Here is a 15,857-nt window from a genome sequence, read left to right as displayed (position 1 = left end):
GTTCAAGACGGGAGGAACAAAAAGTCGCTGCATCGGCCGGGAATCGAACCAGGGCCGCCCGCGCGGCCGGCGAGCATTCTACCACTGAACCACCGATGCTCGTTTAAGCCTTGTAGAGTCATGTATTAGCTCATAACCAAGATATTAATCGAACGAACTGTTCAAGACGGGAGGAACAAAAAGTCGCTGCATCGGCCGGGAATCGAACCAGGGCCGCCCGCGCGGCGGGCGAGCATTATACCACTGAACCACCGATGCTCGTTTAAGCCTTGTAGAGTCATGTATTAGCTCATAACCAAGATATTAACCGCACGAACTGTTCAAGACGGGAGGAACAAAAAGTCGCTGCATCGGCCGGGAATCGAACCCGGGCCGCCCGCGTGGCAGGCGAGCATTCTACCACTGAACCACCGATGCTCGTTTAAGCCTTGTAGAGTCATGTATTAGCTCATAACCAAGATATTAACCGCACGAACTGTTCAAGACGGGAGGAACAAAAAGTCGCTGCATCGGCCGGGAATCGAACCCGGGCCGCCCGCGTGGCAGGCGAGCATTCTACCACTGAACCACCGATGCTCGTTTAAGCCTTGTAGAGTCATGTATTAGCTCATAACCAAGATATTAACCGCACGAACTGTTCAAGACGGGAGGAACAAAAAGTCGCTGCATCGGCCGGGAATCGAACCCGGGCCGCCCGCGTGGCAGGCGAGCATTCTACCACTGAACCACCGATGCTCGTTTAAGCCTTGTAGAGTCATGTATTAGCTCATAACCAAGATATTAACCGCACGAACTGTTCAAGACGGGAGGAACAAAAAGTCGCTGCATCGGCCGGGAATCGAACCCGGGCCGCCCGCGTGGCAGGCGAGCATTCTACCACTGAACCACCGATGCTCGTTTAAGCCTTGTAGAGTCATGTATTAGCTCATAACCAAGATATTAACCGCACGAACTGTTCAAGACGGGAGGAACAATAAGTCTCTCAAAAACTATAGCAATTTTAGATTATAATATTTTTGCTCTTGGCTCAAGCCAATTCATGAATTATGTACGTGTGTGCCCATAGGAATATATTTGTATAAAGAGAAAATCCTACAAATAAAATTTTTCAAGAACATGATCAATCAATAATTTGACGCATATGGTTTATGCGAAGGCAACCTTCCCGTCGCCAATAACTAATAATTGTTTCGAAAATGTTACAGTATATAACACGGATAAATTGGAGCTCTTCAATTAGCTCAGAAAAATCTCGATCAAAATTCAATAAAAGACGTTAATCAGTTATCAAGTTATATGAAAAAATTGTTGTGTGCGTGTGTTTGTGTGGATACAATTTTCATCGACAATTGCTCGCACACAGAACAAATGATTTGAATGATTAAAAACCATCGATTCCTATTGATAAGGATACGTGCTTAGTTTTTGGTAAAAGTTGGTTCAGCCGTTTCGGAGATACGAAGCAAAAAGAGCAGAAAATAGAAATCGAGTTTTTAAGAGAAGGGAGCATTCGAATTGAATGATCCATAAAACATACAATTTGTAATAATAGAGAAAATGGTGATTAGTTTTTGGCAAAGGCAGGTCTAGTCGTTTCGGAGATACGAAGCAATAAATTGCAGTTTTTGAGAGAATTAAGCAATTTCCTTTAAGGCATGATGTCATATATTACTATCAACCATTTATATTGTCTATGATGCATAAAATACTGCAAATAGTAAGATAGAGCTGGGGGCACCAATTTGACTTTTAGTATAGGTATAAACATTTTATTCAGGAATTGTAAACAGAACAGAAGTACTACTCGTAAAAATCCCAAAAAATACTTTCGTAATAAATTGATGTGATAGTGTTGTAAACGGATATAAGGCTTTGGTTGATTACGCATATTTTGTCATCTACTTTAAAATAGTATGGTTAAAAAATTCTATCATGACTATTTTTTAGATAATGGTGGTGGTTCTGTTTTTCCAGCAAAGTTCTAGGAACGCTCTACTCCTTTATAAGTCATATATGCTGTTTGCATAGAATAAATCGAATTGGCGGTTTTCTTTATCACATTGTTTCTGCAGAAATTTAGCTTTAGCACATCATAGAGACAATTATTATTCAAGGGTCGTCCTTCATGATGTTACTTATGGTATTATTATAGTTGACTCATATCATAATAACGCGTCTGTACGTGTTGTGCATAACAAATAATTATTTTGATATTATATGTATAAGCTCAGTCTAGACTCAAAATACTTACAGGGTAGTAAACTTCACGGTTAAGAGCTTCAGCATAATACCTGACAACTTACGAGTTAAACTGACCTATCATGACAATTATTCTATTGTCATTATTAATTTCTCGAAGGAGACATTGTTTTCATAAAAAAATCCGATTCGCTAATTTTATTCGACGTTTCAAGCCATTCTGAATCGAATGAGACCAAATTTGTAAATAGTATCTGTGTGTGTGTGTTTCTCAAAAACGGCTGGGCCGATTTCAAAAATTTATAAGCCATTCGAATTATCTCGATAAGGACTAGCGTTTATCAATTTTGCGCGACTATCGTCAAGCCGTTTTTTATAAATAGCAGAAAACTGGAAAAAAATTCGTCCACGTTTCAGCCCGAAATTCGAATCAATTTCGAATCAAAACCCGTTCGAAAGATATTGGTTGTGAATCGACCTGATTAGTTCTTGGTAAAGATCGGCCGGACCGTTTTCTTGTATTAAAGTGTTAAAAAAGTTTTTTTCGACTATTTCTATGATTTTTTTGACAGTAGATACCATAGTCTTATAGGTCATACTAAAATATTACGGCCCTACGACAGATCGTTTTATTTTAAAAATTCGTCAAAGTTTGCAAATAGTAAATATCGTTTTTTTGGGTTTGTTCAAATTAGAACTTTCATCGACATTTTTTCAAAAACGACTAGACCTATTTCAAAAGTTTAAAAGCCAATCGATGTATTGCAATGCGGATGATGTTTTCTCATATCCGTGCGACGATCGGCTCAGTCGTTTCTTTATTAATAGCAGAAAAGTGAAAAAAAAATCGTAGCTCTCAATTCTGAATCTATTTTAAAAAATCAAAAACTTTTCGAAAGATATTGGTTGGTAATGATACTGATTGCAATAGATATCACTGTCTTATAAAACATACTGAAATATTACGGTCCTACGACAAATAGTTTTTTGTAAAAATTCATCAAAGTTTGAAAAAATATTATAGTCAAAAGTTACTTCTGTGATATGATGAGTCAAACATTATTAGTTTATTAAAATTTGAAATAATGAGCTACTTATTTAAGGACATATATTTTTAGATCTCTAATTAAATTAATTATACTGCACGTGTCTGTGCAGTATAATTAATATAATTATATTTAATTTAAATGTGTTTCAGAAAATTCTATTCGAAATCGCAATGCTCACATTTAATTAAAAGCAATAACTTTATTTTTGAAATAATCAGTTGTAAATTTTATCAAAATATCTAAATTTCAATATAGATTGATTAAGTCTATTCTTACACATTGCGAGAAGTTCATGCAACTTGCCTTAAGGCTAAATGCCACTTTCAACTAGTTCAATTTTTTCACATCTCATGTTTTTGAAAGAGTGTAATTTATTATCTATAAAATTTATTGGACTATTGAATTTGAGTGAACTATTTAATAAGTAAAAGTATTTAATTTGAAATTAGAAATCCTCTAAAGATAGGGTATAAGACGACACCAGAAATAAATACGAAAATATAAAATAGATATGCCGAGTTTGATCGTTGAATTCATTATTTTGGAAACTGTTTGTCAGTTCTGAATTATTTATGTTGTTTGATTTATTCGAAGAAAGTAATAATTAAGTATTCAACCTTTAATTCTGACATAGATCGATATATTCTCCAATTGCTGCTTCATATTTGGTAATCATAAAAAATAATTTAAGGGTTGAATAAATCTTTGAAAATTTTTATTTTAAATTGAGGTGCTGGTTTTTGATTACTAATTTTAATTTAAGTTGCTTATTTATAATCCTTATGTTGGAATTAAAAACTATTAACCAGGTGAGAAAGTACTAAAACTTAGTTGATCTCCTATAAATCAGTTTTCGAAGTAAAACTTCTTTAGGCGCGACTAGGGTGTATATCCGTACAAATGCACCGGAACTGAGTTACGCCAGAAATCATTTCAATACGGGTCGATTGTGATTAGTCGTCGTGTCGTGTGAATAGAAATCTGTCGTTGTATGCGTACAGACATCAACAAGAAAATCGGCATAGATAAATTAAAAAAAAAAGTATTTAAATGTATTTTAAAGTTACATCGTAGTACAAATCTTGATTTAATGAATAATACCTGAATCAGAAGAATATTTTATCCTGTTTCTTGAAAATAATAAAACAAATTAAACATTTGTACCGTATACTAAACGTAAGTTTATTGAGTAGAAATTATTTCTATATTATTTGTAGTTTTTAAAAATCTTTAAAGTTATTAAAATGGAAAATATTTTTTAGGCAAGACAGATATTACAGCTGTTCAAAGAATGAGATTATATCGTCAGCGAAAAAGTAAAAAAATACAAGCAGTCAATGAATGTATGTAAATTTTAATTATATGAAGTTCTTCAAATACATTAATATGATGAGTGAAGTTGCGAAAACAATATTTGTTTAGGCGTTGTTTAACATAATTCACTAATCAGCAATTACTTCATTTCTCTAATGAAGGTTCATTTCTAAATGTTAATTACAGTGACAAACCGATCATGTCATATTCGAAGTATGACTAGTTACATTATTGTTCTTAAATATCATATATATATTTTTAATACTATTATAAATATACAATTTATAATTTATCATTATATAAATGTGTATAATGTTTGACATTAACAAATGTGTGCATCACTAGTATTACTATATTACAAATAAACATTATTCAAAATTGTTATATGATGTATTTATTTTTACCTAAATGCCATCTTGTACAGTAGCACTCTTACGCGCACTCTTTTTTTACTTTGGCATTTCTACAGAAGATTATCGATACCGTCCTCGAGTCTTGTAAAAACATCAAAGTAAAAAATACACACACGGAATCGATTTTTTCTCGAGAGTTTTATATCATTGTAGCTATAACTTCTTATCGTACTCTGGGGAGTATGTGGGTTAAAAACATGCCCTGGACAAGTTTGTTTTATATCAGCGACCCTTATATAGGGCAGAGGTTGTTAATCGATAATTTCGCAGAAACAAGCAAGATATGGTTCATCACTTTTAATGTCAAACTTCTTCTCTTAGAGCAAATTGCATTAGCAATATTGCATTTCTTCAGTTAATTTAATAAAATATTTTAAGTTGGTATAAGCACGATAATAATTTATAACTAGTGGTGAGTGGCATCGTGTCTTAAGACAAATTACTGAAACTTCCCGTACCGTAATGAAAATTCGAGGAATATTAAAGGTTTTCAAATAGATTATTATAAATACTTTAACTTATTTGTGTCTACAGAAAAGTAAATAAACAATACTTAATCAATCGAATTTAAAATTGAGGACATTGCCTAATATTTATAAGAATTATATAAACTAAATTGCTAAGTTAAAATTATTTATTTGAAGTGTATATAAGTGAGCTATATAAATTTAGCTAGAATTAAAATTAAAATTCGCAATATTTTCGATATCTAAAAAAAATATTTTTTGGTAATTAAAAAAAATAATAATAAAAAGAAATCTGTTCCTAAAAGCAATAGTTTCGTCGACACAAGCAGAAAGTTTTATTTATCATTAAAATCGGATGCTTAGTTGTCTAAAAACTGCCATTTTTTGCACATTTAGCACGGCATCACCAAAACGGCTGGACCTGCCTTTGCCAAAAACTAATCACCACTTCTCCCAATCATTACTGATTGAATGTTTTTTAAATCATTCAAATCGGATGCTCCGTTCTCTCAAAAACTCGTATTTTCTGCACTCTTTCCTCTTTATCTCTGTAACTGCTGGACCTGCCTTTGCCAAAAACTAATCAGCACATCTCGCTATCAATAGGAATCGAATGTTTTTTGAACCATTCAAATCAGTTAATTCGTTCGTCCCGAAAACGTGGACACAAAATTATATCCATACATATATACACACAAAACACACACACACATCCATTTTTTCTGAGGTATGCCAATGTGTTCAGAAACCTTCAAAACGTAAAGAAATGCATAAATTTTCAATTTCGATTTTTGGACGATTACAATAACTTACCCTATGAAAAGGTAAAAATATCTTAATGCTCTTATGACTACACTGAATGATAAAAAAGGAGTAGAACCTTTTTGAATACGACGTTAGTACCACACCAATTTATTAGATATCATTTCACTAAAATAAATACTTAGTCATAAAGTTTTATAGTACCACCATGTGCACAACTATATTAAAAATATTCATGACCAATATCGCATTTTTTCTGGATTTCTGTAATAATTTGTAAATGGGACATTTCAGTGCACAAACACCCTTTCATTTTCATCTCGAATAAGATATTATTTTGTTTAAATTTTTATTATGCCCAGTATAATAACCAAACTTATTATATTAGAAATATTGCATTTTGTCGAGTTTTCTGATTTTTTCTGATCTTTTTTCTAATTAAATAAAGGCGTGTAATATTTTTATTCGTATATTTCAACAAGTTTGACGATGGATATATAAAACAATTTGGAAAATTGCGCCGAGACTTTTTATCCTCGCAGCAAAGAAATAAAATGCTGCAAAAACATCTTTATTTTTACTATGCAAAGTATATGGTAAACAAAACTGCATAGAAATATTGCCGTTATTCTGTTTATTTTTTCAATTTATCTAATCAAACGTTGAGGCTATGAAAATTAATATCAGACATTAAGTTAACGGAGTCAAAAATTTTAAAATGTGACATTAGACTAACTTATTTAATTAACATAATTTATTAAATACCAAATAATTGCAAAGTAAATATCATGTATAATTTTCAACCATTTTTGTCCCTTGAAGTCACTGATCATAAAATAATCCATGTAATATACTCCAGGGAATAGTTGCTCTGCTAATAAAGTATATTGCTAAAATATAAGGTCCCTAATGTCACATCAGGAACAAAAGATTGGACCACAGCAGCCGTAAATGTCATGTCACGTTATATGTCAAGAATATGTGACAATTTTATATATAGGTCGATTTTGATGTCTTTATGGAAGGCAGTTTGCTTTGGAACTTTTGTTTGTGTTGTAATGTAACACGTCTTCTCAGGAAAATGCCTATATCCAAAAGATATATAAGTCTATATATATTAACAACGTCTAATAATAGGGCGAAACATTAAGAAGAAAGATTTCAAGAATGAACTTATACGATTCTTTTAAAACTCATTTTAAAATCTGTGCGATTCAACGCAGTCCTAGCTTTCATTCAGTGCAATTAAAAATAATAAACTAGTGGTGGAACAAATTGCTAGAACTTACCGTATGAGAAATATTGAATGTTTTCATTTTTTTAAATTAAAAAAAAAAACTTAAATAAAAAAAAACCTTTCTTAAAAGCAATCGTTTCGTCAACACAAGCAGAAAGATCTTTAAAAATCACTCAAATTAGTTCTCTCAAAAACTGTCATTTTTTGCACATTTAACACTATATCTCCGAAACGGCTGAACCTGCCTTTGTCGAAATCTAACCACCGCTTCTACCCTTTATAATGAATCGAATGTTTTTTAGATTATTCAAATCGGTTTATCCGTTCTCTTAAAAACGGACATTTTAACACTTTTTGCTCAATATCTTCGAAGCCGCTGGACCTGTCTTCGTTAACAACTAATCACCACGTCTCCTGATCACTAGGAATTGAATGTTTATGAGGTAATACACGCACATACATTTGTTATGAGGTATGCCAAAATGTTCACAAATCTCTGAAACGTGAAGATAAGCAAAAATCTTCGTGTTTGATTTTTGGCCCATTACTATAACTAACCCTACGGAAATTTAATGAAAAGTGGCGCTCACTATTTGCTTATCATAATAATAAATAATAAAATAATAATGACTAGTACTGCAGTTCCGTGGGTTAAGTTAAACTCCAACTCGATTCGGAGAAGAATGGTGTGAACATTTCTCATCGCCATTTCACACCAAAGTGCCCAAAAATGGGCAGTTTCAATTAGAAACATATTTCTCATCTCTATTTTCAAAATGAACATCACTACTGCACGATATCAGGCTATCCACAGCAGAGGTCTGAACTCGCAACCCATCCACATGAGACATCCTAATATTACCATAACAAAATGCATGGTACTAAAAACACCTTATTAACTTCCCGAAGGAGAAGTTTATGTTTTCATCAAAAAATCCGATTCGCTAATTTTATGTTTTCTCGACGTTTCAAGCCATTCTGAATCGAATGAGACCAAATTTGGAAAAAGTATGTGTGTGTGTGTGTGTGTGTGTGTGTGCGTGTGCACCAACAGATTTTTTGCCGTAAATCGCCGTTTTCTCAAAAACGGCTGGACCGATTTCAAAAATTTAAAAGCCATTCGATGTATCTCGATGAGGACTATTGTTTGTCAGTTTTGTGCGACGATCGGCCAAACCGTTTCTTCGTAAATAGCAGAGAAGTGAAAACTCTTTCGTCCACGTTTTAGCCCGCAGTTATGAATCGATTTTGAAAATTCAAAAATGGTTCGAAAGATATTGGTTGGGAATCGTGCTGATTAGTTTTTGGTAGAGATCGGCCGGGCCGTTTTCTTGTAATAAAGTTCTTAAAAAAAAAAATTCGACGATTTTTATGATTATATTTTTGACGGTAGATACCATAGTCTTCTATATCATACTAAAATATTACGGCCCTACGACAACAGGTTCAGCTTTAAAAATTCGTCAAAGTTTGCAAAAATTGGTATTGTTTTTTGGCATTTGTCAAAGTTAGACCTTTGATCGACGTTTTCTCAAAAACGCCTGAGCCGATTTTAGAAATTTAAAAGCTATTTGATGTATTTCGGTGAGGACTATCGTTTGTCAGTTTTGTGTGACGATCTGCCAAGCCGTTTCTTTGCAATTTGAAAAAAAGTGTTAAACTTTTCGTCCACATTTAAGCTCATCCTACCGAACCGATTTTAAAAAATCAAAAACTGTTCGAAAGATATCATTTGGGAATGATGCTGATTAATTTTAGGTGAAAATCTACCGAGCCGTTTTCTTGTAATTAAATGTTGAAAAAAAGTGTTAAATTTTCGTCCACATTTAAGCTCATCCTACCGAACACATGAGACATCCTAATATTACCATAACAAAATGCATGGTACTAAAAACACCTTATTAACTTCCCGAAGGAGAAGTTTATGTTTTCATCAAAAAATCCGATTCGCTAATTTTATGTTTTCTCGACGTTTCAAGCCATTCTGAATCGAATGAGACCAAATTTGGAAAAAGTATGTGTGTGTGTGTGTGTGTGTGTGCGTGTGCACCAACAGATTTTTTGCCGTAATCGCCGTTTTCTCAAAAACGGCTGGACCGATTTCAAAAATTTAAAAGCCATTCGATGTATCTCGATGAGGACTATTGTTTGTCAGTTTTGTGCGACGATCGGCCAAACCGTTTCTTCGTAAATAGCAGAGAAGTGAAAACTCTTTCGTCCACGTTTTAGCCCGCAGTTATGAATCGATTTTGAAAATTCAAAAATGGTTCGAAAGATATTGGTTGGGAATCGTGCTGATTAGTTTTTGGTAGAGATCGGCCGGGCCGTTTTCTTGTAATAAAGTTCTTAAAAAAAAAAATTCGACGATTTTTATGATTATTTTTTTGACGGTAGATACCATAGTCTTCTATATCATACTAAAATATTACGGCCCTACGACAACAGGTTCAGCTTTAAAAATTCGTCAAAGTTTGCAAAAATTGGTATTGTTTTTTTGGCATTTGTCAAAGTTAGACCTTTGATCGACGTTTTCTCAAAAACGCCTGAGCCGATTTTAGAAATTTAAAAGCTATTTGATGTATTTCGGTGAGGACTATCGTTTGTCAGTTTTGTGTGACGATCTGTCAAGCCGTTTCTTTGCAATTTGAAAAAAAGTGTTAAACTTTTCGTCCACATTTAAGCTCATCCTACCGAACCGATTTTAAAAAATCAAAAACTGTTCGAAAGATATCATTTGGGAATGATGCTGATTAATTTTAGGTGAAAATCTACCGAGCCGTTTTCTTGTAATTAAATGTTGAAAAAAAGTGTTAAATTTTCGTCCACATTTAAGCTCATCCTACCGAACCGATTTTAAAAAATCAAAAACTGTTCGAAAGATATCATTTGGGAATGATGCTGATTAATTTTAGGTGAAAATCTACCGAGCCGTTTTCTTGTAATTAACTGTTGAAAAAAAAATTTAAGCCGATATTCATGGAACTTTTTTTGGCGACATACATCATGGTCTTATATAACTTACTGTAATATTACGGTATTACGACAAGTAGTTTAATTGCAAAAATTCGTCAAACTTTGCTAAAATTATTATCGTTTTTTTAAAGTAGGATTGATGAAGTATATTATTTATACTTTTTTTTTTGATTGAGTCAATAATTTACACATATCGGGAAGTTCATGTAACTTGCCTCAAGGCTAAATACCAAACCAACTAGTTTTAAACTATTTTAAAACACTATTTTAAATTTTTAAATGTCCAGGCCGAGCTCTTCCTAGTTCTAAGTTTTGACAATTTACTGATAATTAGTCACTTATATCACAGCAACTTTAGGAGTTAAAAAAAAAAACAATTTTATAACCAACATTAATACAAATTAGGATTGGGATTTTGTACATTAGAATGCCAATTTTCAGATTTTGTTGGAAAATGATCTTAACCTGGTGAGTCCTGTCATTCAATTCTATGCAGTTATGACTTTTTATATAGATTCAGGCGTAAGCACCTTGTTGATTTTTGATAGGATCAGAGATACCGAAAAAGTTAAATAAGCGTCATCTATGTTACACTTCATTAAACCTTTATATTTAGTATCTATACATTCTAAAACAGTCTCTAAAACCGTATTTTTTTGCCAATGTGTGCCATGTGTAATGTTTTTTGTTCACTTTTTGGTTCATGTCTAAATATTGCCTACTCTATTAGAAAATTGATTATAAATCTATATATTATATTATCGTTTAACGTAAATAAATAGATTTTAACATGATGTATAATATCCACTGCGGTGGATCCTCATTTTGTGGACCCCTTGAAAGTTGCTATGAACCCTTAGGGGTCTATGTGGACCACTTTGGGAATCATTGGTTTAAAACATTAAATTTGTATGTATTGATATTTGAAAGTGTTAGTTTTTAGATTGTGTAAGACCAATCAGTTTTATATATTTTAAAATCACGTTGAAAGATCGATTTCTAAATGGTACCTTTGGAGAAGTTATTGAATTTTCGAAATTTTCGGTTAAAAACCAAAATTTTTGCTGTTCTCTACTAGTTATAAGAAAACGGTTTGGCCGATCAATGCGCAAAACAAATCGATGCGAGTCCTTATCGAGTTGCATAAAATCGGTTCAGCTGTTCCTGAGCAAACGTCGAAACAAGGGTTAAATTTTGGGTTTTAAAATAAGTCAAATAGATTACAGAACTATATTTTTTATTTAAAAATATAGTTTGTTTTTATAAAATACAAAATTGCAAGCGTAATATAGAAAATGCATTATTCCAACTAATATATTGCTGCTTTGCCAAAACATTTTGCTTAAAAATAAAATATTGAATACATTATTTGCATGCATCATTCATGACCTTTAAAATAATTTCAAATCTAGCATTTTAAATGTTATTAATAGAATTTTCTGAATAATGATTTTGAAGGAAATCTGCATACCAAACGATTACTTGCAATTGCAGGAAGCTGATTGAAGCGATAACGATATATGTAGGTCATGTTTAACGACATATAATTTGGAAAAGCAACACAGATGATTTAGGAACAGAACGAAACACATTTCCTTTTTTACATTTAGTTTTTGCTAGATAACCTTTTATAGTGATTTCATTGCTGATATACGAATGACTAATTAACTTTTCCATTTCATAATGTACAATGCAGATTTAGAAGCAGAATAAAGAATTAATATAGTATATTTCTAAAAATAAGAAAAAGATGATTGCTTATCAAAAATGCACCGACAATTATATTTGAAATCCATTAGGCGCAGTTAGAATCAAAAATCTTATCTCATATTACCAAAAATTATATAAACTGAATTGCAAAGTTGAAATTATTCATTACAAGTACATAAGTGAGCTTTAGAATTTTAGCTAGAATTGAAATTAGAATCTGAATATTTTCGAATTAAAAAAAATGAATTTAATATTTTTTATTTTGAAATAAAAAAAAAATCACCAAAAACCTTCGTTTCGTCAATACAAGTACAAAGTTTTTTGAATCATTCAAATCATTCAGATACTCCGTTCCCTCAAATACTGCTATTTTTTGCACATTTAGCTGCGTATCTTTAAAATAACTGGACCTGTCTTTGCTAAAAACTAATTACCACTTCTCTCCATCATTACAAATTGAGTATTTTTTGAATCATTCGAATCGGATGCTTCATTCTCTCAAAAAACTCTATTTCTGTTTTCTGTACTCTTTGCCCCGTATCTCCAAAACGGCTGGACATGCCTTTGCGTAAAACTAATCAGCCCGTCTCTCCATAAGTAGAAATGGATAGTTTTTTTAATTATTCAAATCGGTTTATCCGCGCCCCCGAAATCGTGGAGGAAAAATTGTATCCATACGTACACACATACGCATACCTACATGACATTTCACTAAGGAATGCAAAAATGTTTATAAACAAAAAAAAAATAATTTTGATTTCTATAAACTACCCTAAACGGAAGTTGAAAATTATGAAATTCATATAGGATCAAGTAAAACTATGATTCTTACACCATCATTTTAATAATAATAAATATTAAAATTTTTCTCGTATGGTCATTAAAATGGTATTATATTAGTACATTCACTATAAATTCTATTTTAAAAATACGTCGAGCGATAGATATGTATTTACTATTACGTAAGTAGATCAAAACTATGAATTTATTTTCCTATCGAGTTTTGTTTAAAAATATTTAGTGTATATATAGGGCATATGTAAAGCACAATGTATATAATGATATAATGTATCGTTTTTCCATGGGCGTATGTTGTATATCTACTTAGATACAACAAAGTGTGTCGACAGGCATATTAAATTTGATCAGCCGTTCGGAAGATTACGAAGGCAGATAAAAGCGTTATATAACAAGGAAAAAGTGTGATGATGAAAGTGCTAAATATAATACAACAACGTACAACTATAATTTATTCCGTTTTCTTCTTTGTCGTTGCGTCATAAAAGATTAATTGTTGCATGTCACCGAGAAGTAGAGGACGATTTTTAAAAGCTACGCAGAAAATACGCAATAGATTAAAAAACGACCGTCAAGTCTACATACGACAGTTATAAGCATTGATGTTCAGAAAACTCTTTGTTGTTTTTTGAAAGTAGCTGCTAACCTGGGTATTTGTTATCTAAAAAAATTCAATTTTATAATATTTATTTATTTACCTAGACAATATTAGAATATATATAATAAATTTATGAATTATGAATACAAAAAATGTAATGTACAGCTGAGATGTGCCAGAAATTAAAACAATATAAGATACAGTATATGTTTGAATGAAGATGAAATTATTTTAATTCAGTTTGACAGATTATTATTTTTTAACTAATGCAGTCGTGTTTTGCCTTACTTTGTGTTGAGATTTACTTTTAGTAAATCACAATACAAAATAAATTTACTTATTAACTTCCCGAAGGGTAAGTTATTGTAATCGTCCAAAAATCGAAATTAAAAATTTTTGCATTTCTCGACATGTGTGTGTGTATGTATGTATGGATACAATTTTTTGTCCACGTTTTCGGGCGCACGGATCAACCGATTTGAATGGTTCCAAAAACATTCGATTCCTATTGATAGGGAAATGTGCTGATTAGTTTTTGACAAAGGCAGGTCGAGCAATTACGGAGATAAAGAGCAAAGAGTGCAGAAATTAAAAAACGAGTTTTTGAGAGAACGGAGCGCTCGATTTGAATGATCTAAAAATCATTCAATTAGTAATGATTGGTAGAAGTAATTATTAGTTTTTGGCAAAGGCAGGCCCATTTCGAAGATACCGAGCTAAATGTGCAAAAAATGGCAGTTTTTGAGAGAACGAAGCGTCCGATTTAGATGATTCAAAAAACTTTATGCTTGTTTTAACAAAATAATTGATTTCAGAAAAAAAAAAAATTTTCAGTTTTTTTTTTTAAAAACATTTTTTTTTGTATATCGAAAATAATTCAGATTTTATTTTTAATTCTGACTAAAGTTCTAATATACTTTGAACAAATAATTTCAACTTTGCAACTCAGTTTATATAAATCCTATAAATATTAGACAATGTTACAATATTTATAATAATCTATTTGAAAACATTCAATATTCCTCGAACATTTAAATTAAATAAATAAATAAATAAATTTCGTTACGGTACGGAAAGTTCCTGCAATTTGCCTCAAGGCACGATGCCACACACCCCACCAGTGTAAAAATTATTTTGTGTCAAAAATTCATTTGTTTTGCATTGGAAACGGAATATTTACTCAAGTCAATGAAGCGTTTTGGATCTAATTTTTTTTACTATGCTCCAATTTGCATGAAATTTTAGAATAATTTTCATCTTACTCTCAAGTTCAAAAGTGAAAATAATTTAGACTCTGTGTCCTCAGTGATGTAGTTTTATTTTTTCAAAATAACGTCGGATATCGATAGAAGAACTAATTATAAGAATAAAATGTTTCATGTTTTTCAAAAATGCAAATGCTTTTCAAGTTACTGGCTACTCAAAATTCGTTTCTTATTGCCATTTTTCTTTGCTTTGCAAATATCACTATACTATTTATCTATATATTTTAACAAAAGTCATGTAATGAACAAAATTATATTAAATACATTCTGTGTTTTATAAAGTATTTTAAGAACAATATTAAGCTAGATATGAAAATGGGGTTTTGTAGTACTCAGAACAAGCTTTAAAATGAGTGTTTTAAGGGTATTTTGCATGTAAAATGAGTGAGCTATCATGCAAATAAACGACGAATACATTTTTTTTTCATTCAAATAGTTTTATGAGTGCCATTTCCACCAAAATCAAAATAATCATATTCTATCTAGAATTAACTTGGTTCAAGAGATCTTGATGGATTCTAGTGCATACCACAACTTTAAAACAAACTATTTTCAAAAAACTCACGATTTTATGAAAAAAAATCCAATTTTTTAAAGAGATAACTCAAAAGTTAACTATGGGAATTGATAATGGTCATTTTATTTAAAGCAGTTCTACATTTACCATCACTCATAGTTTGGTGTAAAAAGTAATTAAAAAAATAATATTTATTATTTTTAACTGAATGGTAAATATTATAGAATATTACAAAGTTGTAGACGCGGGTACAACACAACGTCTGTTGGGTCATCTAGTATATATATATATATATATATATATATATATATATATATATATATATATATTTATACCATACACTTTTGGTAATACTAATTTTAACTACCACATAAATTAAAACAGTATGGATTCTACAATAGTATATGTACAACTCAAATAAAAACTAGCTGTAAGTGGAATTCTGTCTTAAGGCAATTAGGGCATCGTGCCTTAAGGCAAATTGCTGGAACTTCCCGTACCAAAAATTATTATTTTTTTAAAAACGATTAACATTTTTGAAAAAAATTTTCTTCG

General features: G+C 31.5%; 1 protein-coding gene and 5 non-coding genes across 6 annotated transcripts in view; all 6 read right to left on the bottom strand.

The window, feature by feature from the left end:
- Positions 1–15,857, bottom strand: part of LOC113389332 (histamine H2 receptor-like) — a 59,035-nt gene that overhangs the window by 16,121 nt on the left and 27,057 nt on the right. The window lies entirely within an intron of this gene.
- On the bottom strand, positions 29–99 carry Trnag-gcc. Its single transcript has one exon. It is a non-coding gene; the product is annotated as a tRNA-Gly (tRNA).
- Trnag-gcc lies at positions 347–417 on the bottom strand. Its single transcript has one exon. It is a non-coding gene; the product is annotated as a tRNA-Gly (tRNA).
- On the bottom strand, positions 506–576 carry Trnag-gcc. Its single transcript has one exon. It is a non-coding gene; the product is annotated as a tRNA-Gly (tRNA).
- Positions 665–735, bottom strand: Trnag-gcc. Its single transcript has one exon. It is a non-coding gene; the product is annotated as a tRNA-Gly (tRNA).
- On the bottom strand, positions 824–894 carry Trnag-gcc. The gene has a single exon. It is a non-coding gene; the product is annotated as a tRNA-Gly (tRNA).

The sequence above is a fragment of the Ctenocephalides felis genome, unplaced genomic scaffold, assembly GCF_003426905.1.
Source record: "Ctenocephalides felis isolate EL2017-DRISC unplaced genomic scaffold, ASM342690v1 CF-g0.4_SCAFFOLD_03573, whole genome shotgun sequence".
In the NCBI taxonomy this organism is placed as follows: Eukaryota; Metazoa; Arthropoda; class Insecta; order Siphonaptera; family Pulicidae; genus Ctenocephalides; species Ctenocephalides felis.
Note: the sequence above shows the minus strand (reverse complement) of the source record. Positions and strands in the feature narration are given on the sequence as shown.